At 40.3% G+C, this 25,628-nt stretch overlaps 1 protein-coding gene across 2 annotated transcripts in view; it reads right to left on the reverse strand.

Moving 5' to 3' along the window:
* Positions 1 to 24,822, reverse strand: part of MARCHF1 (membrane associated ring-CH-type finger 1) — a 249,081-nt gene extending 224,259 nt beyond the window's left edge. For both annotated transcript variants that reach the window (XM_050946500.1, XM_050946499.1), the window contains exon 1: positions 24,736 to 24,822. The gene's annotated coding sequence lies outside the window, so the exon portion shown is untranslated. The remainder of the gene's footprint in view (positions 1 to 24,735) is intronic.
* Between the last annotated feature and the right edge of the window lie 806 nt (positions 24,823 to 25,628).

Genomic DNA, 25,628 nt, shown 5'->3' on the forward strand with positions numbered 1-25,628 from the left:
CTCTGCCCCTTCCACCTTCTCACACTTCCCCGTCCACAGCTTCTGTCATTTTACCTCCTCTCTTCCTAGTCCCTCATCTTCTGCCTTCTCTCCCAGCTCCAGTTCCTAACTCCCATCAACTCCAGATTCCTACTTTCCCTCCCCTCAAGCTTGTGTCCCTGTCATCCTGCACTTCATTCCATCCCATTCCTCACTCTTCTGCATTCAGGTAAATTTGCTTTCTCCATCTAATCCATTTTACCTGAGCACCAGCAGATGGGCAAGTGAGAGCACAAGGAAGACAGTCTCCCTGCTCTCGGTTCCAGAGTTTAGTGCCATAGCAACAGGAGCAACACTTGCATGGAAAAGCCTGCTCAGCCCCTGCTCCTCTCAGTTAAAGCATCTCAGTTGCTCCCAGGGAATGGTTTACATGCAGTCCAGTCAACACATAGGAGTTGAGAGCATGCCCAGTGCAGACAGGATAGTTAGAGAATTTAGCTGCCAAACTAACAAGTCTCTAATGAGCATGTGTAAATTGCTATTTTTCCAGAGGCTTCCAAGTTGCCCAAATTTGGGTATATTTTTATGCAGATGGCAAAAGTCCCAGACATAAAGGCAACCTGCTGCCAAATTTCAAGTCCCTACTCAAAAGCATAGAGCTTCTCAAAAAAACTGTTGTAAGTTTTTGTTTTATTTTGTTTTTTAATACGTGGACAAAACATATTTCTGCTTAGCCTTAATTTGAGAAACAGCAAAGCCATTTTAGCTGACTCCCCTCCCACCACCCTAACCCCCCATTCCCAAAAAAAGATCAGCCAGCGGCAGACACCTAGCATGGAAAATTTCAGACCAAACAAAGTTGGCAACGTTATTAGCAACTAAAAACAAGATCTTTATTAATGGAACATGTTAGTAGCCTTAACAATAGACATTGTTAACCTGTGTATTTTCTGGATTCTTTAAAAAATAGTAATTTCTCTTTTAGAGTCACTATTCACTTATATGAAGAAACATTCTGACCTTAGTATAACAGCAATAATATTTTATACGTACTAATAAAACTTTGCCCTTTCATCTGAGAACATCGGTATATTTCACAAACACCGGTGAATTTAGTTTTTAAAGGTCCTCTGGGATAGAAAGAGGTTCCTGTTCCCATTCTATAGATGATAAAACTGAAGCAGGGATGTTAAGACACTTGCCCAAGGCTACACTGAAATTCCAGGCAAATTTGAGAATAGAACCCAGATCTCAACCCCAATCTTGTTCTTTAACCTTATTGGTCCCTCTATACTCTACATCCTCTAAAGATTTTTAACTGTAAGTGGTACAGTGAAATACATAAATTAAATTACCACAGCATCCAAAACTTAAGGCCAGCAGCTAATTAATATGATGGACATATTTACAATTACCATATTGTGATATAATAGCAGGTATTATGACACTAGTAATGTGACATAAATATACATTACTTATTTTTCCTGAATCACTTGATTCAAAATCTACAACCTATATCTAGAGTTTAGTCAGTATTTTGAAGTTCCACTTCTAAAAGGACTAATGGGAAGTAGGGTACAGATTCTATGCAATCATTAAAAATACATAATCAGAATGAGTAAAATCTAATGAGGTAACATTTAGAAATGCTTATAAACAAACAATTTTCCCATTTATCTATTCCATGTACTTAGGTGAACCTTTTAAATACTTGATGAGCTTCATTCTTTCCTGTGCCATAGAATTTTATCAGCTTTGTTTATTTGACATTGTTCTATTTTTAATTGTTTTCAGAGTTTGAGTCCATGCTTACAAGCTACACATTCAAAGATGAAAATCTGAACAACTGAATCCAGTTTCAGAGATTAGCTTCACATGCTCAGACTTTTCATGACAATAGATAATGGAAAGAAACCGTTCTCCAAAAAATGGTCCCCTTAAAGTGCCAGTCAAAACAACGCTATAGACATCACTCCTTTGGCACTTATAGAAGCGAATTTTAATTCTGAAACTTGCATGTCCAATATACTGGCTGAGTAGCACCCAGACACTAGGGTTTAGTTGCATGCTCACCATGCATCTTGAAGTCACACCTACTTCCACCCTCCAATGATCGTACAAGGAAAATTATCCAGATTGACAGTAATACTATGACTCCAAGCATTGCCAGAACGTTCACTGATGTCAAGGAGGAATGGCTCCGAAGAGCAATATTTTCTGCCTGGCTCCCCAGTTCTCCTGAAACGGAATTTTTCAAAATTTTCCATTCCATGGAAAAAGTTGCATTTCTGAACTTTCATTCTAATTCAGAATGTAAAAAATTTCAGAAATGCAACATTTTCCATGGAATGGAAATTCTAGTTTCTGCACAGCTTTTTATAATAATTTTCATGTTTGGCGGCATTAACTGCTTAACTAAAGGGCTCAATAAAGATTTTGGAATTTCAGCCTGACTTTAATCAGACTTATGTTTTTGCACTCACAATTTTGCATCTGTTTGTAATTTATAGATGTGATTGAATTTTAACTTTCTATATATCTAATTTTGAGGTGCAAAAGTAAGGGCCTGTGCTTAATGTATGTGCCCTTTGTGTTCTTAATAGTGCACTAAGTGGCCCACTGGTAAAGTTGTCCTAATGCACTGTACACAAAAATGATACTTAATGTGTTTACCTCTTGGCCCAATAGTAGCTTTGAGCTGGAAATGCCTAATTTGATTTTGACTCTCAGTCTTTTGCCCCCATCCCATGACTTAATAGAGGTTAAGGCAATGTGGGCTACTCCTTTGGATATTTAAGGAGCAGCAGCACTTCTAGATGCTTATTATTTAACATTTATATTGCTGTACTGGTTGAAGACCAACTACATTTCTCTTGGATCTGTCATGCAACAAAAATCACGTTGGTGCCGCAAGATGGTCTGAAACCACATTGGGATTCTGGAAGGATATCTTCAGCAAGAGGGAGGAGACTGTTTAAAAGGATACAAACAAAGATCTTCCTGGCAATGGAGAAGAGGACAACACCTCAGTAATTCCCACACATTTACTTGTCCCCTTTCTTAAAAATTGCCAAGATTGTGACAGTCTTTAGGTCAGGCAGAATTTCCTAATTAACCCAAATTCTAACAAGAAGCTGATGATGTATTTGCACGAGTGCTATTCCACCAGTTTTGAAGACCTCCTTGGGGATGTCATCTGGGCCTGGCGCCTTGTTGTTTCTAATCTGAGTGACAGCTCACCAAACTTCCTCAGAAGATGGGGGATCAGCAAGAGGTTCTATTACTGGATGCTGAGGAATGGACTCAGTGGTGGCAGCTGAGACTTCAGATTCACAGTTCAACCAGACATTGTTTATGGCATTTATTGACCTAACAAGGCCTTTGATTTCATCAATTGTGAAGCATTATGGAAGGTGCTATATAAGTTCAGTTGTCCATTCATGCTCTCAGGTTACTTCATGATGGGATGACCGCCACCATCCTCCATAATGGGTTGGAGATTGAACCATTCACCATTCGTACCGGTGTTAAGCCGGGCTATGTTATTGCTGCAACCCTTTTTTTCCTATCTTGCCATACTCTTGGATGTTATTCATGACTGCCTTTCTTCTGGAACTGGGATTGAGTATTGAACAGACGACCAGCTCTTCAATCTGCAACATTTTCATTCCAAAACTAAAGTCACCAGGACTGTTATTACTGACCATCAGCATGCTGACGCCTGTGCTATCGTTGCACACACTGAGGCTGACTCACAATCCATCCTAGATCTCTTCTCAGGTGCCTATCATAGCCTGAGACTTTCCCTCAACATTGGGAAGACTAAGGTGCACCATCAGCCTGTCCTAGCACAAGTTGCCCCCATTCTCCCACAAACTGTCATCGGTGGTGAACCCCTGAAAAAATATTGAATATTTCCCTTACCTTGGAATCCACCCCTTCCAGACAGTCAATCTTGATATAGAGATTGAACACAGGATCTGTTGTGCCAGCATATCTTTCAGAAAGTTGCTCCATTGTGTCTTTATCGATAGAGGTCTGCAGATGGAAACTAAGATCCCAGTCAACCATGCAGTAGTCATCCCCACTCTTCTTTATGGGTGCGAGACGTGTGATATACTGAAACCATTTTAAGCACCTGGAGTGGTACTAACAGCGCTGCCACAGGAAGATTGTCTGTATCAGATGGGAAGACTGTCGCACCAATGCCAGTGTTCTCTCTGCAGCTAACATCGCCAGTGTTGAGGCAAAGATTATGAAACATCAACTTTGCTGGGCTGGTCATTGGGTGCAGATGGCTGATACTCATCTTCCATAGCAAGTCCTCTTTTCTCAACTTAGTCATGGTAAGAGAACCCAGAGGGGACAGAGGGAACACTACAAGGACCACCTGAAAGTCAACCTTAAGAAGGGAGGCATTGACCCCGTGAATTGGGAAGAGCTGGCTGGCAATATACTGCAATGGTGTTGCATCATACACCAAGACTCAGTCCATTTTGAAGACACTCGCCTTGCTCAAGAGGCTGAGAAATGGCAGGAGGAGGAAAGAAAGAGTACAGCATCCCAGCCAGCAGTTATGCTTTCTCCAGGCAACCACCTGTTACACATGTGGAAAAACTTGTAAAGCACGAATTCCTCAGCCATCTTAAGTCTCATCAATGACTTTTCCCCCTAGCAGACATCATACTTTTATAGCCTACGCAAGACCAACTATCAGGGTCCCATTATATTAGGCACTGTACAAAAAAATAGTAAATGGCAGCCCCTGCTCAAAGTGCTTACAGTCTCAAAATCCTGGAGCCAGATTTCAAATGAACATATTTATGCCCACACAGCATCTGATGTGTGCATGTATATAACAGGGTACATACACACACACACACACACACTATTTACATGGGCACAAAACTGCTTTTAAAAACCTGATTGTTAAACAGTAGCACTGGTAACCTCAAAATGGAATCCAAATTGAGCGCTCCTCAACTGGAAGGAGGGTGGACTAATAAGAGGCCTTACCACATGAAAGATAAACCAACGTTTACATTAACAACTTACTTGGTCCCCTAAATTCCTGGTGAATTCAGTGGGAATTGAGGGTGCTTTGCATCTCCCTTTTGGATTCTTGGCCCAATCTTTTAATACTAATGGTCTGAATCCTTGAGGCTAACCCTCTTCAGCTTCACTGAGAGTTCACAGCAACCAAATGTCACTGTTCACAATTTCTGCAACACATCTGTGGGTGCGCTCCATGCTGTGGGTCACTTGTGGAGATATCACTGCAGGATCAAGGTCTTAGTGAGCAGGGCATAGTGAGTGTGCTGCCTGTTATCCTTGGAAAACCTCAATCAGTGGGAGAGTTCTGCATCCTGCAGAACTTCAACAAATCGGTTCTCTAGTTTATGCCACAAATATTTACCTGTCTGGTTTTTTTTAAGTAAAAAATTGATTGTCATATTTTTCTTTTTCTATTTTTTTCCAAAGTGCCAAATTCTTCCTTAACTGCAGTGTCGAACCCAAAGTGTTCAAAAATCATGAGTCATATTCCAAAATTAATGAGATTGTATTTAAAAAAAAAATTAAGCCATTTTGGATTCTTTTTATTTGCTGTTTTTTGAGCTATTAGGGTTCATGTTGTCTAATTTTTTCTCCACAAGCGCTAGGACAGGAAAAGTTACTTATTTAAATGAAATCTGTGATTCTTATCTGATCAACTGACTCCAGGAGCTGAAGCTTTAAGAAAAGCACCAAATATATCAAATCTATATAAAATGTGAAATATGGCATCACTGCAGTTGTAATCCTCAAAAGTGATGCTGTATAGTCCAACGTTCTTTCACTGTAAGGCAGCCTGGGTTTTTTTGTTTTTTTTTTTAAATGAGTAAAAGCGCTAGAGGTCAGTAATTCACCTCTCTGTCACTGTAAATCTAGAACTTTGCTTCCAGGTCAACTCAGCTCTGAGGACCAGGAAGTATTTAACTGCAGGATTTAAGCTGCCTGTAATACCTGCACAATGCCTTATGTTCTCTCAGAAGATTGCATCACCAATTTTCAGTACATTTTATCCCCCTCCACTAAAAAAAATCCCTCCTACAATATTAAGATACATGATTGCCTTTGCAGAAATATTACAAATTGTAGTTTAAATATTATATATCTGATTAGCTATACTTGGAGAAACTGAAGCATTTAGTAGAATTATTTTTCAGAATACATTATTATGCAATACTACTCTGCATGGTGTTTTTCTTCTTGCAACTCTGCTACTCTGATCCTGTATATGGCAATCAGTCTTACAAAATCCAGTCTCTGCACCACTGATTCAGTAAACTGAAGTAACCAGGAAAAAAAAGTTTTGAAAACGCCTCAATCCCTGGAACAGGTGAATGAAGAACAGTGGGGAATGGGTGGAACTTTGACTCCATTCCTGTTCTACACGGACACACAATCCACTGGCCAACACAGCTGAGCTTGCACAATGGATATAGTATGGGCCAGCTGCAAATTACTACTCCCAGAGCAAGGGGAATTGGGTCTCTGAGAGGTGTATCTAAGCCATAATGCTTCCTGGAGGTACTGCTGGGGCAGGGGGAGTGCAGATTATGCATTACCCATTGGTTGGGGCTATGCTACAGGCACAATCTCTCTTCACATGACACACTAAGCAATGAAACCTCTAAATTACACTGATGTCACAGATATCCTAAAGATATCCCACCTTGCTTGGAGTGTCAAATATAGTTCCTTTGTCCAATACAGACATAGCTGTAATCAAAGAGGCAACTTGGACATCCCTTAAATCCATGTGTCAATGTAAGGATCTGAGGGTGCAGGTCCAGAACCCAGGGCTCTGGAAGATGCTGGTCTCTGACACTGCCTCGCCGCCAGGAAGGGAGACAGATGAAGCAGCACCTCACTACTCCTACAAGGTCAGGGTTTGTCTCACACCCACTATTTGAGCCAGTAAGTGACCCAGATGGGTGGTTCAAGCAACTGTGCGGACTCCTCATTGCTGCTGCATCAGAGCCCATTCTGCTGTGATTACATCCAACCCTGTTCCTGCTCTGCTCCCGTCCAGTTCCTGCCTTGCTCCTGGTTCTGTGTCTGAGCCTTGCCTTAACTCTGTTCATGCTCTAAACACCTTGATCCGAAACATCAGTTCCAATTTTGGCTCTGACTCTTGGCTCCAGCTCTTACTTGTGCCTCAACTCCTGACTCTGCCTCTGGCCTTCAGTGCTGCCCTGATCACTAGACCTGACAGTCACTGCTCTAACCCCTAGACCAGACCAACTACATTTGGTTCCTAACAGTAGATGGCTCTAAATGACTCCATCATGGTCTATTGACCTGTCTATTCTTGTTTTGATATATAAAATTTTCTTACTTATGCTCTCCAACAAGGCTGGATTTATTGGTGGTGCCACCTGCTGGACAGGTCACTGAGTCCCAATTCTCCCTCATCTCCAGCATCCGTTGCAAGCAATTACTTAGACCTAGTCTACACTACGCGTTTAAACCGAATTTAGCAGCATTAAACCGATTTAACCCTGCACCCGTCCACACAACGAGGCCCTTTATATCGATATAAAGGGCTCTTTAAATCGGTTTCTGTACTCCTCCCTGACGAGAGAAGTAGCGCTGAAATCGGTATTGCTGTGTCGGATTAGGGTTAGTGTGGCCGCAAATCTACGGTATTGGCCTCCGGGCAGTATCCCACAGTGCACCACTGTGACCGCTCTGGAAAGCAATCTGAACTCGGATTAACTCGCCAGGTAGACAAGAAAAGCCCCAGGAACTTTTGAATTTCATTTCCTGTTTGCCCAGTGTGGAGCTCTGATCAGCACAGGTGGCGACGCAGTCTCAAATCCAAAAAGAGCTCCAGCATGGACCGCACGGGAGATACTAGATCTGATCGTTGTATGGGGAGACAAATCTGTTCTATCAGAGCTCCATTACAGAAGACGAAATGACAAAGCATTTGAAAAAAATCTCCAGGCTATGATACAGAGTCCACAGCACAGTGCTGTGTGACAAGTGTAACTGAAAGCCAAAGAATCAAATGGACGCTCATGGAGGGAGGGAGGGGGTAGCGAGGACTCCAGCTATCCCACAGTCCCCGCAGTCTCTGAAAAGCATTTGCATTCTTGGCTGAGTTCCCAATGCCTGTAGGGTCAAACACATTGTCTGGGGTGGTTCAAGGTACATCTCATCAATTTACCCCCCTTCTCCCTCCCGTGAAAGAAAAGGGGAAAAAATCATTTCTTGACTTTTTTCAATGTCACCGTATGTCTACTGCATGCTGCTGGTAGACGCAGTGCTGTGGCACTGAGCAGCAGCAACCTCTCCCCTCCCCTCCCCTCCCCGGTGGCAGACGGTACAGTGCAGAAGGACTGGTAGCCATCCTCGTTGTCATCCCGTGAGTGCTCCTGGCTGGCCTCAGGTGAGGTCGGGTGGGGGCGCCTGGGTAAAAATAGGAATGACTCCTGGTCATTCCAAGCAGATGGTACAGAACGGCTGGTAACTGTCTTCATCATAGCAACTGGGGGCTGAGCTCCATCAGCACCCACCTTCCATGTCTAAAGAAAAGATTCTGTACTGCCTGAACTATCATAGCAGCGAGATGCTGGGCTCCTCTCCCCTCGACCATTTAATGTCCTGCCTGGACTATCACAGCAGCTGGAGGCTGCCTCTCCCTCATTTTATCTCACTAAAAAGTCAGTGTTTCTTATTCCTGCATTCTTTATTACTTCATCACACAAATGGGGGGGACACTGCAATGGTAGCCCAGGCGGGCTGGGGGAGGAGGGAAGCAACAGGTGGGGTTGTTGCAGGGGCACCCCCTAGAATGGCATGCAGCTCATCATTTCTGCGGGATCTGACGCAGAGCGGCTGTGCTCTCTGGTACACTGGTTCTCTAGTACACTTGCCCATATTCTAGGCAGGACTGACTCTATTTTTAGATACAACATAAAGGAGGGAATGACCCGGGGAGTCATTCTCATTTTTGTCTTTGCGCCCCTGGCCGACCTCAGCGAAGGTCAGCCAGGAGAACTCACGACAGCAGCAGACGGTACAGAACGACTAATAACTGTCTCTGCTATCTTGCAAAGGCAAATGAATGCTGCTGTGTAGCGCTGCAGTACCGCCTCTGTCAGCGGCATCCAGTACACATACGGTGACAGTGACAAAAGGGAAAACGGGATCCATGGTTGCCATGCTATGGCATCTGCCAGGGCAATCCAGGGAAAAAGAGCAGGAAATGATTGTCGGCCATTGCTTTCACAGACGAAGGAATGAGTGACGACATTTACCCGGAATCACCCGCGACACTGTTTTTGCACCATCATGCATTGGGAACTCAACCCAGAATTCCAATGGGCGGGGGAGACTGCGGGAACTATGGGATAGCTACAGTTTTCATTGCAACACTCCAGAAATCCATTTCTATGTAGTGACTTGGTTTGCCAGCCAGGTCACCAGTCAAATCTGTCCCCTTCTGGGGTAACAAAGTCCAACAATATGTATGCAGTCCAACATCTCCACAAAAGAAGATTCTTCAGGCCACCTTCAGGCCGCTGTGGGTTGCACACCCTTACCTTGAGGTACAATGGCTTACAATGTCTCTGTTCTCCTTATTTCTAAGGTGGAGGGGGGAACAAGGCATTTTTGTCCCCCTCCCAAGAGAATGGTTGGTAGGGCTGCCTAGGCCCTTCTCCACTGGACTCCAATCTGGGGCCCTATAAGAAGCAGTGATATCCAACACCCTGTGTGCTTTGGAATTGCCTCCCTGGGTCACTTTCTACCCACTTATTTTCCCAGTCCAGGCTGTGGTCAAAAGCCTTGCAAATCACAGAATCATAGAAAGGTAGGGCTGGAAGGGATCTCAACAAGTCAACAAGACCAGCACCTGAAAGGTGTTTGTCCCACCTGTTTTTAAAAACCTCCAATGATGGATTCCAGAGCCTCCCTTGGAAGCCTATTCCAGAGCTTAGCTATTCTAATAGTTGAAAGTTTTTCCTAATGTCTAACCTAAATCTCCTATGCTGCAAATTAAGTACCCTGTTTCTTGTCCCACCTTCAGTAGACATGGAGAATAACTGATTAGAGTTCTCATTACAGCAGCCCTTAATAAATCAGATGACTTATCAGGTCCCCCCTCAGTCTTCATTTCTCAAGACAAAACATGCCCAGGGGTTTGGTTTTTTTTTTTGAAAGGTCAGGTTTTCTAAACCTTTTATCATTTTTATTGCTCTCCTCTGGACTCTCCCCAGTTTATCAATATTTTTTCTGAAGTATGGCATCCAAAATTGAATACAGTACTCCAGCTGAGGCCTCACCAGTGCAGAGCAAAGTGGGATAATTACCTCCTATGTCTTACATACAAAACTTTTCTTAATACACCCCAGGATATTAGCCATTTTTTTGCAAATGCATCAGATTTTAGAGTCATTCAATCCGTTAACCACTATAGATTTTTTCCCAATAGTATTAACACCTAGCCAGTTTATTCCCCATTTTAAGATTTTTTCCTTCCTACGTGTAGTTCTTTGCATTTGTTTTCATTAAATTTCATCTTGTTGAATTCAGACCAATTCTCAAATTTGTCAAGGCAGTTTTGAATTCTAATCCTGTCCGGCAGAATGCAGGTAAAACAGGGCAGGGGACGTACAATTCTCCCCCAAGAAGTTCAATCGCAAATTTAATTAATGCATTATATTTTAACAAGCGGCATTGGTATGGAAGCATGTCCTCTGGAATGATGGCCGAAGCACGAAGAGGCATATGAATCTTTAATGCATCTGGCACATAAATATCTTGCTAGGCCAGTTAAAACAGTGCTATGCGAATGCCTGTTCCCACTTTCAGATGACATTGTAATTAAGAAGTGGGCAGCATTATCCCCCATAAATGTAAACAAACTTGTTTCTCTTAGTGATTGGTTGAACAAAAAGTAGGACTGAGTGGACCTGTAGGCTCTAAAGTTTAACATTGTTTTGCTTTTTAATTCAGTTACGTAACAAAAAAAATTACATTTGAAAGTTGCACTTTCACAAAAAGGAGATTGCACTACGGACGGTACTTGTATGAGGTGAATTGAAAGATACCGTTTCTTTTGTTTATCATTTTTACAGTACAAACATTTGTAATAAAAAATATAAAGCGTATTCTGAGTTGTAACTGAAATAGATATATTTTAAAATGTAGAAAAATATCCAAAAATATTTAATACATTTCAATTGGTATTCTATTGTTAAACAGTGTGATTAATTTTATTAATTGTGATTAATTTTAAAAAAATTAATGGCATGAGTTAACTGCAATTAACTGACAGCCCTACTTTTAACTAAATAAACCAAAGAGGAGTTTAAATGGTACCTTCCTAACTTAGTTCTCAAACAGTAGCCCAGTCCAGTTCTCAAACTAGCTAATAGGACAGAACTTAAATATGTAAGGAGAGGCAAACTCTGGTTCCTGCATTCAAAATGTAGAGACATGGCCCCAACTGCTAAAATCCCCCAGAATTCTTTCATCATGTGAATGATAAGAATGAAAAGGTGTGGAGGAATTTAGTATCTTGGGATAAAATGGATTCTAGACTCCCAGTCTGCCCAGGCCAAGTGCTTTGCAGTCTCTGCACAGGTTTATGAACTCCAAAATTGGCTTTGTTAACATGACAGTCTCTACTGGACAATGCAAAAGCAACAACAATTAAAGCATAACAACAAGCCAGTTCCCTTGATGGCTGATTGGAGGGCAAAAACCAACCAAAGCACAATGTGAAATTCACTTTAAGATGGTGGTGGGAATCCTGCCTGATCTCAAACAGCAATTAACTGAGCACAACGCACACTAAAAAAAAAATTGACAAAACAAACATAATTGACATGCAACTATCAACCAATCACAGTGAGCAGGATAGATCAAGAGGCACCAAACAATGACTGGACACATCCAGGAGAAGGATTAAAAAGAATGCCTCTGGGTAGTCAGAAAAAAATGAACTCCCTTGCTCTTGCAAATGGCCAACCATGACTCAAAATGGGTGTGACGGTCAAGTGTTCATTCCATCCTCTAACCCAACTCCATGTAGAGCACCTAACACCAAAAAAAGAGGAGGAAGGACTCCTCACCCCTTCAAAGCTTCAAGGAGGTGTCCATTATCCTGCAAGCTCAGGTCAAAAGCGCCACCTTAATAAGTAGAGTAGGCATTTACTTGCTACTATTCTAATGACTTCACCAGTTTGCATTACTGTTCTGTGAGCATCTACAAAAAATATTGAAGTCTAAACATTTTAGGCCATGTTTTCAAATGTGGGCACTTACTCTGTTACAACAGATTTTGAATGCCCAGGTACAGTGAGCTCCCTGAAACGTTTCTTCCATTTTAAAAATTTCTAATGATTTAAGAGAGATTCCCTATTCTTTAAATGAGAAGTAACATTGGAACCCAGTACTGTCTTTCAAAACAGAATTTTTTTTAAGTGTGACCACTGTATTGTACACTCAAATACTACTTTTCTGTAAGAAAACAGAAACTGAAGCCCACAACTGCTGATTATTGTGAGCACAAGCATGCTTGTGTGAAAAATGAATATGTACACAAATTTAGCACAAATTTGGCCCTCTCATCAGAACAAATGGCCCAATCAGTTCAAAGAACATTCCCACTATTACAGTGGGAAAAGAGATTATTTTAAAAAGGAAAAATATGAGAGAATACTGTGCAAAACTATCAGTTTTTCAATTTGTTAATGTAAAAATGAAAATTTCTGCCAGTTTGTGAGAATTCACTAATTTGGTCCAAGGTGATATGTCATCATTTCCTCTAGCGCACATTGTATTCACAGTAAAAGGGACAAAATTCTGTTCTGGCATGAAGTCAGGTTTTCATGCAGTAGTTTCAGGCAAAACATTACTATTATCACTGAAAAATGACAGTTTCTCTCTCACTCACTCTCTTTCCTTTTCCTCCCCACCTCATCCCCCACTGCCTCTCTAGCTCCTTACACTGTCTTCCATGGGAAACAAAGAAACTACAATATATTTGAGATGAAAGCACAAAATATTTAGCTTTTCATAAAAATAGAAAAAATATTTGAAACATTAAATAGCAAGTATGAAATGTGCCAACAGATATTTTTCAAATATCATTTTTTTAAATTTTACAGATAGGGAATAGACTAGGGATAGGGGAAGCAGCGGCTGACCGATAAACCTTGATTGCTGTCCAACGTGCTGAAATTATTTATACAGTAGTAAATGTTTGTGTGTAGAATTTGGCAGGCTTACAATAAATGGAGCCTCATAAAAGAGCAGGAAAAAACCCACAACCACCTCTAAGTGATAGGAAGCTGCATGTCATATTGGTAGCTTCCACTGAGAAAAAGGTGACTATACCAAACTTCTGTGCTTAAACCATTGCATCTGAAAAAGATAATGCATTAGATATAGACACAAATTTTTCAGTGCCAGGCTCAGTGGATTATTCCCACACATCTGATTATTACTAATAAATGCAGCAAAGAATCCTGTGGCACCTTATAGACTAACAGACGTTTTGGAGCATGAGCTTTCGTGGGTGAATACCCACTTCTTCAGATGCATCTGAAGAAGTGGGTATTCACCCACGAAAGCTCATGCTCCAAAACGTCTGTTAGTCTATAAGGTGCCACAGGATTCTTTGCTGCTTTTACAGATCCAGACTAACACGGCTACCCCTCTGATACTTACTAATAAATGTTGCAGTTCTAAGATCTACTATACAAAAGTGAAAGTTTACTCCAGAGATGTCTTCTGCTCTAAGAATAAGTATCACAGATGAACTCCATCCAAGGAGGAATTGTAAATTAACTGTAAGAAACACTAAACTGGAAGAGTCTGTTCCCTTAGGCAAAAGCTTTAGAGCCCGATTCAACACTGCCTTGCACCTTGTGTCATCATCAACATCTGGGCAAGGTGGTGTTAAATCCTATCAAATAAAATGATGAGTTTTACACACACGTGTATAAGTGTAAATGACAACACAGGGTGCAAGGCAGAAAAGAATCAGACCCGATTTCTACAGTGGAGAGGGTAAAACCCAAGACAACAAAACAAAAGTGTGTGACTTTTCCTTCCATTTACATACAGTAAGGTGAATAATAAAATACAATCAATTAATAGTTTACTTTTCAAATTTTTTTGTTACATATATTTTTCTGTGATTCTTAAAATGTTTCTTTTTAGGACAGTCAATTAATCGCAGTTAACTCATGCAACTAACTCAAAAAAATTAATCACGATTTAAAAAAATGAATCGCAGTTAATCACAGTTTTAATCACACTGTTAAACAGTAGAATACCAATTGAAATGCATTAAATATTTTTGGATTTTTTTCTATATTTTACTATTACAACACAGAATACAAAGTGTACAGTGCTCAATTATTTTTTATTACAAATATTTGCACTATAAAAATGATAAACAAAAAAATAGTTTTTTTCAATTCACCTCTACAAGTACTGCAGTGCAATCTGTGTAGTAAAAGTGAAACTTACAAATGTATTTGAAAAATGTTGAAAACATCCAAAAATATTTAAATAAACGGTATTCTCTGATTGTTTAACAGTGCGATTAATCACATTTTTTAAAGCCCTTGACAGCCCTACTTCCTTTATTACATTATAGTTATCAATTTTTTTAGGGCTGACATTGCGCTCATTGCTATATAGTACACAAAATAAAGTCAGCTCTTGCCTGAAATATCTTACTGTCTAGGAGACAGACACACAAGAAGAAGAATGGACACTCTGGAAGAGAATCATGTAGTGTGTTTTATGGGGTTGTGGGTATTTAATACATATTTATAAATGTATACCTTTGGAGACTCTCAGAATTAGATACTTAATTGATTGTATGGTTGAAATTAGCCACTTGGTCAGTGCTGAAACTGTTGCCGTTAAACCACAACTGATTTTTGACTTACTAAACTTGCAGCCGAAGGAGACAGTTGCTTCTTGGTAAGAGCTCCAGATCAGAGACCAACCGCAAAGTGAATCTTAGAACGCAGGGTCAGATGCTGAGTAAATGCTGTACTGAGTAGTCAATACAATAAAGAGAAGGCTGTGCCTAGCTTGTTTTAGAAAAAACCACAACCACATAAGCACAGGGAATGGAGATAGCGGAAAAGGGAGGAAGGATTGACCAGAATAGAAGCTCCCAGAAATAACCTTACCTGGAAGCCCTTAAAGACAGTCTAGTCCTTAATTTGAAAAACCTCATTTCTCTGGGATATTCTTGTGTTCTAGCTGCACTTTTCCACAATCACAAAATATGAGGTGTACTAGATTTGAGATTGCACTTCAAGAATCCCCTATATACTGTAGCGGATACATCATTCAACACTGAAGAGAGATTTTAAAAAGCATATATGTAGTTGCTATATATATAATTTCCCACTTCTAGCGAGGAAGTTTCAATGTATGCAATAGAAAAGCCTTAAAAACTAATAATCTTGTTAAAGTCATGAAAAACACCTTACCATTTCTGTAGCAAAGGTGCAAAGCACAAACCTCCCAGTTTGTTCCCAAAGCTGGAGTTATTGTTTCTATAACAAAGCTGTTTATAATGGAGAAGAATTGTGGGTAGCCTGGAGAGCACATCACCAGCCTTTCAATTTCCAGAACGGAACCCAATCAAAACAGCTTCATCGAAGAGCCAGATTTACGCACTAGAACAGTGTTTGGGGTAGACCTCAACTATGCCCTGGCCTAGACTTTCAGGCCATAATCAGGCACCTCTCTGAAATGCAAGTTAATGAAAGACCATGATCCAAATATAAACAAAAATATATCTATTAGTTAATGAGAGGGAAAAGCTTCCACCATATATCAGCAAGGCTAATATTTGTTGTGCATATTTGGACAAGCAAACTTTTCGTTTTATTTTTCTTACCAGTGACCAATTTATATGGTTATTCCAGCAAAGCATTAAAATTAATCTCAAACTAAGCAGGAAAATGCCAATTATTCTTAAAACTACTTAAAATCTCAGACAAATGTTAAAGTGAAATCTAAATGAAAGTAAATCCAAAGTAAGATGTTCTTCATACATTTTTAAAAACTTAGACTGAACAAACCCACTTCAAGTGAGAGCTACCGGGAGTTCCAGAGCTATCAGGATTATAACTACAGACTTTCTCCACAAGGCTTGCAGGCAAACTTTAGAAGTAGCAAGAAATATGCCTCATCAGATTTTAAGCACGGACTATGAATGTAGAGAAAGAAGGCGGCTAGTGAGATATGGGATCTAAAGCTTCAAATTGTTTATCAGTGAGAAACCAATTTTCTCTTATTCGGCACACCCCCAATGCATGGTAACTCAAATTGGTGAAATGTGCTGCTATCACCTCCTTTTCATAAGGAGTCTGACTGTCATACTCGGTAGCCACTGGCATTTATGTAGTCTTATCAGGCAAAGCAGCCAGTGAGGAATTGTTATAGTTCTACAGGAAGCTAATAAAAGCACAGCAAGCAATCTCCTATTTCCTTACTGCTAACTGAAGAACTATTTGCCATTCAAAGGAATATCAAGCAGCAACAAGGAGTCAAAAATGGTTAGAACAGAAGAACTAAGTTTTCTTTTTTCAGTTTCATGAAATTTGCTGACATCTAGTCCAGCCATAACTGACCAACACAATACTAATACCAAGACTGCAAGACAAGAATCAGAAGGGTTAAATATGGATTTACCTTTACAACGTACCTTAAATCTAGAAGAATGCTAAGTACTTCACAAACTAATTTACACACTATATTTACTTTAATTACAAGAAGTGACTAACTTAGCTACATAAAACTACATAAAAATTTGGTCAGGAAAAGGAGAATAGCTTATAATTGCAGTTACAGATGGAATTCAATGCAACAATGTAATTGTTGAAATTGGAACGTTTTCAAGAAAATTGGGCTAACTCCCCAACTCTTGTGAGACGCGCCATAGGAGAACAATAGACGTCACAGATGTGGTTTTATGTCTTATCCAAAAGATGGCACCTCTAGCAGTACAGTATGTTCTATACCAGGCTGGAGCATTTGCTCCCCACAGACTAAAAAGAAATCACGTTGCCTAGAGTTGCCAATGCCATTTTCTGCAACCCTAGCTAGTATGTTTGAGTACTTTTGCTCTATCCTCTCAAATAAAAATAATCATCTTCGAGTGTTTGTGATTTTGTAACTCTCGAGTAGCTGGTCTACAAAGATGATAACCCCTCCCACTCCCCGCAATACTTCTGGTAACTAATTTGTATGTGTTAGCAGGCAATAAATGGGGGAAGGCAACAAGGCTGCCTGTTAAATTACATAGATGTCAACATTGGGAACAGAATTTAAGAACTTCAACAGCACAAGTATCTGCCATCTAAGCTGTAGAATAATTTCATTAATTGTCAGTAGTATTAGGGCTTTTGGATCCTTGCCAACATGCTAGAAGGTGACAATCATCAACAATTTAGCAGGCCTGATACCATCCAGCAGAGAGGACAACCAAGGTACTCTGCTATTACCTCATTTTTATTAGTGCCTAATTAACTGCATCCACAATTTTCAATAACCTAACTTAGGCATATCAGCAGCTGCTCTGATTTTTCCCCTTAAGTAATCATTAAAATAGCTGTTACACTTAATTGGGAACTACATACAGAACTATTTGGTACTTGAAACCAAAGGTAAAAATCACAGACATATATATTGTCTCAGTTGCAAAAATTAGAATAAATTATATTTAAATGTAATTTTTAAGATGAGAGATACATGGTTTTACTTATGTAATTAACAGTGAGAATACTGTACAGATGCGCATGACCACAATATTTTCTTCAGTATGCAGCTAAATATATGCTACTTACCAAATATTATCATTGTATTTTTTAAAGGAATCTTCCTTTTTATTTGAGTAATTGTACTTTATGTAAAGGGAATCCAATTTATGTCCTGCAAGAACATTCAGCTACTAGCATCCTCTTCACAAAGCATGTCAATAACTTCTAAGCTATTTGTGAGTTTTAAGGTAAATGATAGCAGTTACTCTAGGTTGGCATTTGCAATCACCATTAGATGTCAGCTTGATTTCTCACTTGAGCAGAAGAGAGCTGTTTAGAAAAATAGTATATGCTCTCTACACAAAACTAATGCAAAACATTTCAGTAACAGACTTATTAGAATGCAATTTTCTTTTAAAATACAGATCACAGAATATCAGGGTTGGAAGGGACCTCAGGATGTCATCTAGTCCCACCCCCTGCTCAAAGCAAGACCAATTGCCAACTAAATCATCCTAGCCAGGGCTTTGTCAAGCCTGACTTTGAAAACTTCTAAAGAAGGAGATTCCACCACCTCCCTAAGTAACCCATTCCAGTGCTTCACCACCCTCCTAGGGAAAAAGTTTTTCCTAATATCCAACCTAAACCGCTCCCACTGCAACTTGAGACCATTACTCCTTGTTCTGTCACCTGGTACCACTGAGAACAGTTTAGATCCATCCTCTTTGGAACCCCCTTTCAGGTAGTTGAAAGCAGCTATCAAATCCCCCCCTCATTCTTCTCTTCTGCAGACTAATCCCAGTTCCCTCAGCCTCTCCTCATAAGTCATGTGCTCAAGCCCCCAATCATTTTTGTTGCCCTCCGCTGGACTCTTTCCAATTTTTCCACATCCTTCTTATAGTATGGGGCCCAAAACTAGACACAGTATTCCAGATGAGGCCTCACCAATGCCTAATAGAGGGGAATGATCACGTCACTCATTCTGCTGGCAATGCTCCTACTTATACAGCCCAAAATACCGTTAGCCTTCTAGGCAACAAGAGCACACTGTCGACTCATATCCAGCTTCTCATCCACTGTAAACCTTAGGTCCTTTTCTGCAGAACTGCTGCCTAGCCACTCAGTCCCTAGTCTGTAGCAGTACATGGGATTCTTCCATCCTAAGGACAGGACTCTGCACTTGTCCTAATTGAACCTCATCAGATATAGACAATAAAAAACATACCATGTTCAAATTCAAATATCATACTGTCTCAGGCTCCCTGTTGGCCAAATTCTGCCTCTACTAACATGCCAGGGCTAAAAAGCTGCAGATCTGTCACCATTCTGACGTATATGAGAGTATATGATATGGGAGAGGCGAGAGACACATTAATGGGACACAAATAGAGACTTAGTATCCTTTTTGCACCACAGGCTACGTCTTCACTACTGGCCATATCGGCGGGTAGCAATCGATTTCTCAGGGATCGATATATCGCGTCTAGATGAGACGCGATATATCGATCCTCGAACGAGCTCCTGTCGACTCCAGAACTCCACCAACGCGAACGGCGGTAGAGTCGTCGACAGGGGGAGCCGTGGACATCGATCCCGCGCTGTGAGGATGGTAGGTAACTCGATCTAAGTTACTTCGACTTCAGCTATGCTATTCACGTAGCTGAAGTTGCGTATCTTAGATCGATTCCCCCCTCCCCCCAGTGTAGACCAGCCCACAGAATAAAGTGCTAGTATATTCCATGATAAACCGTGGAAGAGAGAGATTGCACTTATACAGATTGATGCACATGTTCCTACAGTCCATGGGTTGTAATGACAGATGCAAAGCAGCTATACTGGTGTTCCATACCCTGTTGTCAAATTGGTGGGGAGGAAGGGAAGTGTCTTCTTCCTCCACCACTAACCACTCTACAGGAATTGTGAGCAAAGCTTTGTCCGGGGAACTAGTTTTTGTCCTGTAGCTCTGCCTGGGTAGCGTAGTCTACAGGAATATTAATTTGTAGTAATCTTAAGTATAAAGTTAACATTTACCAGTGAGCTACCAATGGTATTTCTCCTTTGCAAGGAAACGAAAATAACCATGGAAACTCTAATGATGTGGTATTGTCACAGGCCCAAGAACTCCTTCCCTCAGGGCATCCCATGGGAAGGCAAATCAGCATTGTATGCTGTTAAGGCAGCTGTAAGCATCCTATGCCAGGGAAAGAATTTGGTTTGGTTGTGGTTACCATTTTCTCTAGTCATATCATGCTACTTACCATTATCCTCTATAATCATAATTCATACATTCACCCAATAAACAAAAAGAGTGAGAGTTTGTTTCCCACAGTGGCAGCAGTAGCTTATTCTTCTCTGTAAGCTCTAGATTGGTGTTATATATTGTGTCAGATAAGCTTGATTTAGTTGCTTTGGCTAAATTACTCTAACACATACAAATTACATTTTCAAGCTCATTTTTCCTGCCTGGGAGCAAACCATGCCTATGCAAAGTCAGGCATAGATGGAGACTCCTTTAGATACCTGTAAGTGTAGGCCCTTGGTTAGTCAAAATAATTTATCATAAGGGAATGTAAGCATCTCTTGCTCATCTACCCTGGGTTTTTGAAGACACATCCATAGCACTTCTTTAGCCTATCATCACAGGAAAGGAAATCCAACAGCCCCCAGGCACAGCTGCACAAAGTACTGTCATTATGAGGTCTATTCTGCCGATCTCAACTCATTGATGCCTAGATTTTCAAAAGTTTTGACAAGTTTACGGTGCTCAATTTCAGACAGTGGGGCCCTGATTTTTAGGACTGTTGAGGAGTCACAGCTTCAATTGATTTTAAGAGTTCAGTTTGGACACACACACACTGTGGCCTATAACATAAGTGGACTCTTTTGAAAATGTAGGCTTTCGTGTTTTCCCATTTGTATGTTGGATGCTGCACATACAAGTTAGGCATGCCGAGGAGTTTTGGTTTACTTAGAGTTTTTTGGTTTTTTTTGGGGGGGGGGGGGTTTAGAAATGAGTGCACAGAAATTTTACATTATGTATATAAACCAGAATTCTAACATAACTATAGGTCTCTCAGGGCCTAAAATATATAGTAGCAAATTCATCTGTCTTGCAATTTCCCTGAAGTCAATGGAATTACATCCAGAAAGAATTTTGCTTATTCTCACACGCAGGCGTAAAGCAAAATATTTATTTGCACTGTAGCTTTTCAGAAAAATGTACATTGAGAAAAAATCAATATAACCATGGAATATAAAAAAAAACTCAATCACTTACAAGTTTTAGAATGGCTGCCTACAACCACCAATTAATTCCTCATTATTTACAAGTACTTTTTTAGACAGTGTTGATGGAGGAATAGATTGAGACGAAGGACACGTAAAACTTGCTCAACTACACTTTTTGGGCCACAGTCTGTCCTGAATTTCTGAATGCAAAGCTGCCCTAAAGCTAGTGGAAGATTATCCTTGCCTTGAGGAAATGTAGTGGACAGCTATTGTAGTAGCTCCAGTAACACCCACCTCTCCATACCACAAGTGCCTACGATTGGCCATGGGAAAGAAGGTGTGACTTTGGCACCCCCATTCCCTGAAAATCCCTGGCTGTCAGAACAGTCCCTTGGGGAGCTTTCAGGCTACTATAAATTGCTTCTTGAAACAATACCAGTGCCCTGTGGCCTCAGGATTTGGACGGTAGTGCAAAACTGGCCCCAAACCACTTTTCTCCTGAACTGGGCAGTGTGCACAAACAATGGGACCTGGCTCTTTATTATTACATTTTATGTAGAACCCTACTGTTAACCATGACTTCAACAATACACAGTGAGACAAGCTGACCAGAAATCATGTTATGTGGCTAAAAAAAGAGTTGAGCATATTTGAATAGCACCCGCACTTTTACTCCTACAAAGAAATTGAACATCACACCCTCAAGAGGCAGGCCACTTTGCAAACATATCCTCATATGTGTATACTGTGTTGGTGCTCCCAATACTGCTAGAATATTCATGTGGCTGAGGGCTCTAAGTAACCCTGCACTTACTGATATTATGGATAATGTCTCCGTATCAGCCAACCACCTGTCTTAAAAGTGAAAAATCTGTTACTAAAGTAAAACGTTTGGGGGAAGCGCTCCCAGGAGACATTAGAAACATGCAGCTGTGGTGGGTCTTGAACTTTGCATAGTTCTGAGGTCCTTCCGTTGGCTCAACCAGTATACACCTGCCCTTCCCACTACTGCACACTGTGAGGCTAATAACACTCGTTCTCTCACTGCAGCCAGCCACGTGAATAGACAGAAATGGAAAGGTTCCTCCATAATCTCTAATGCAGCAATTGGGAAACCCAAGGGAGTTCCCTACCCATCACTTGTTAGACGACATACACCTTCTACGCCCACATAGTAGCCAGGGATTATGGAGCATCTTTCGGACCCTACTCAGGAAATAAGAAGGCGCATTTCCCTGTTCTACTAAACTAGCTTTCTGGTTCTACCACCCAAGAAGATCTTTCTAATGGCTAGAGGACAGTGGCTTTCAAAGACTCTTTCCTTTCAAATAAAACAAACGAACAAAAAAAACCACACAACCTGCTGGTGGAAAAGGTGGGGAAGCAGCTACTCAGAAGCCCCTAAAGACCCAGCGGAAGGATAGAGGGTATCAATATACCTCATGAGCCTAGCACAAGGGGAAGGCTGCTACTGGAGACAAAAATAAGATGTGGAATGGGATGGAATGGAGGAAGGTTTCTAGGTGAGAGTGGGAGAGAACAGAGAGGATAGAGAGAGAGAAAAGCTAGAAGGACAAAGGACTGTTTCTGTGAACCCAAACATTAGCCCACTTTGGCACAATGCTGCTAAACCTCACATACCCACAAACACAGAAAATCCAAACCAAGCATATATTTAAGATACGCTTAGGGTTTTAGCTGAACAGTTTCAATTGCCCTGTTCAAGGGCCTTCGGCTCTGGATAAACATCCCTACCACTTGATCTAAAGGAGAATCTCCATTACCCCTTAGTAGTATTCAGTCTTTTATCCTGCATAAATTGCGGCTACAGACAGAGGGAGGACCATATAGTTGAGCAGATCAGACATGCTGTCCAGCAGAGGGCAGTTCTGAATATGCATTTTAACCAATACTCTGCAACAGGCACTTTTTTATAAAAAAAAAGTAAAAACTAATTAAACTTTCATGAATATAATAAATTCTGTAAACTAGTTTCCTCTTCCCAACTATACATCTGTATGAAAAACTTGCAAACATTTGTACTCGGAGGTATCTGATTCTTTCCAAAATGATTTGGTTCAGCCCTTCACAGGACAAAAGTCACCCACAGTGGAGCACAAGACAATTCTACTGATTCTAATGAATTCTGTGTGGATGTTAAACAAATGCATTACTCTGTCAAAAATAATTTAAATCAAAAATTAGAAAAGTCACTTTATTCTAGGTAACATTTTACATTTCCATATATGCAATCTTAATTTGAACACTTTCCACTTCACTCTTTATCACTATTATGGAAAAAATTAAAGTTTGTTCCAAGTGCACAAAACTCTAGGCATTATCAAGTTTGATAAACACTGATTAGCACAGGGCATTTGGAAAAAGATACTTTTTTTCACTTCTAGGAAAGGACATTGTCAAGGATTTTCTTCCCTAAATTTAAAATCAGAAAACAATGACTGCTACATTTGTCTTAAGCCAATTACCAGACCTAAAGTTTCTTAGTCTAAAATCAGTCAACAAATCAACTAGTATTTTCCACCATCGCACAACAATCCTAGAAACATCAGCATCTGTTAGTCTCTAAAATTATTTCTTGAAAACAAAGTCATACAAATGATTTTAAAAGGGGGGTTGTAAACACCACTTTTCTTTGGAAATTCAGTGAACTTTATTACTTTTCTCCCAATTCACAATTATAACATTCTCATATGTTTTCTCCACAGCCACACTTGTTTTCCAGATAGAAGGATTAACATTCAGAACAGAAAAAAAATGTTTGTAAATGATTAATCGGGAATATATACCAAGCAAAAAGTGTTCAAGGGGCTCAGCAGCTTTAGCTGCTACAGTATTTATTTCTGATATCATCTCATCCTTGCTTTGTTTTGTATGGTGTCACCTACTACTGATGGGTATTTTAAACCAGAATCTCTGTCATCCACCCACAAAACACTTTTCAAAACTTAGAAACAATTGCGTAGATTTTTACATTTTATGTGCATCTTTTTCCTTATATTTTGATCCAAGACTGTTCTCTTAAATAGGCGAAACCTGATTATTAATACTGGTGGAATAATATTTATTGCTTTTTAATCATCTTTTTCATGAAAGGTAGGAGACAATGGATGAAAAACAAAACAAACTGATGTATTTTAAATGAAAATGTAGACTAATTTGTAGGCTATAGAACTCGTGCCTATGTTTAATACAAGGAGTGCATGCATATTAGTGAAACAGACTTTACCATTAACACAATAAATATGTTTTCCCTTAAAGAGGAATCTCTCTCAGCTATTCCTTCCCCCCCCCAAAAAAAAAAAACTAGGAACAAGAAACTATAATGTTCAAACTGCCTTGACATCTGAAAATCTACACATTTATATGGAATAATATCCATTGTCTTTCAATGCTAGTGGGCTATAAAGCTCATAAAAGAGTTAAGCATTGAAATATTTAAATAAAATGTAACAAAAACCATGCCACTGGCACCGCAATTTGCAACCTCCTGTTTCAGTAATAATCCTAAATATTTATAAACACCCCCCCCCATAATTCAGATATGCATTTTAGTCTATTATTATTGGTTTTATAGGAATTCAATTTCAGTCTGCTAAAGCATGCTGTGATCATGTTCGTGCTGGTCCAAAGTTACATCCTGTTGAGCAGACAGAAATGCTAGCTACTGTGGATTGGCTTTTCCTATTGTATCAGATCAAAACCTTCCTCTTACCTCGACTTCCTTGCTCTTCTCTTTGTTTCTGCCCATTGAACTTCTCCCATTGCTGGCAGTCTCCCGCGCTGGGACTACAGAAATCTGTTGGAGGGGCATTTTGACAGTTCTGCAGGTTGCCAATGCCTGATTGGATGCCTTGTATCTTCACTCCCCCAGAGTAGCCCACCTGTATAATTGTTCATATCCTGGCTTTGCCAAGCTCAGTTTCTAAATAAAAAGGGGAAAATATTATTTGAGACACTGTAGCACAAGCCAGAGTCTTCCATCAAAAAAGTAAAGCAAATCACATTTGGGAAAGAAAAAAAAACTGCACAACGTAATAATCCAGAGAGTTTTGCATTCTCAAAGACAGACGAGTTACTGCAAGTAATAATTACTCTGCTTTGTCACTGGAGCACCCCTTTCTCCCCCCTAGAGCATTGTGGGAGACAATTCAATTTCTATGCTACTTAATAACTGTCATGGAAACCAAGGAAACCTAGGTCTCACAGGTCCTTATTAGCAACTGCTTCCCTTTAATGGCACAGACTCCCACATTTGCAGCGGCTGCCACTTCTGCTTTTGTTTCCTGGCTGATTCCACAGGAGTCCACTAAGCACCCAGAGACACTGTATTGAGCTGACTAGGTAAATACGCATAAGTCGAAAGGCTTAGTGTCCTATTTTGGAGCCAAATCTCCTCCTTGAAAAGCACGGATATCTTGCTGTGTCCTTCATGCGTCCACAATAATCTGCTTAGGTCAAAGGATGTGCCTTGAAGTGAAAGGCAGCAGAGAGCGAATGAGGTGTAAAAAGGAAGGTAAGACCGGGAGCAATTGCAAATGTGCCTTTCAGTGGTTGGTAGTAAGAAGTTAACCCTTTCCCATACCTTTCTTTCTCTGAGACAGCACC

Source organism: Gopherus flavomarginatus, chromosome 3, assembly GCF_025201925.1.
Source record: "Gopherus flavomarginatus isolate rGopFla2 chromosome 3, rGopFla2.mat.asm, whole genome shotgun sequence".
NCBI classification, from domain to species: domain Eukaryota; kingdom Metazoa; phylum Chordata; order Testudines; family Testudinidae; genus Gopherus; species Gopherus flavomarginatus.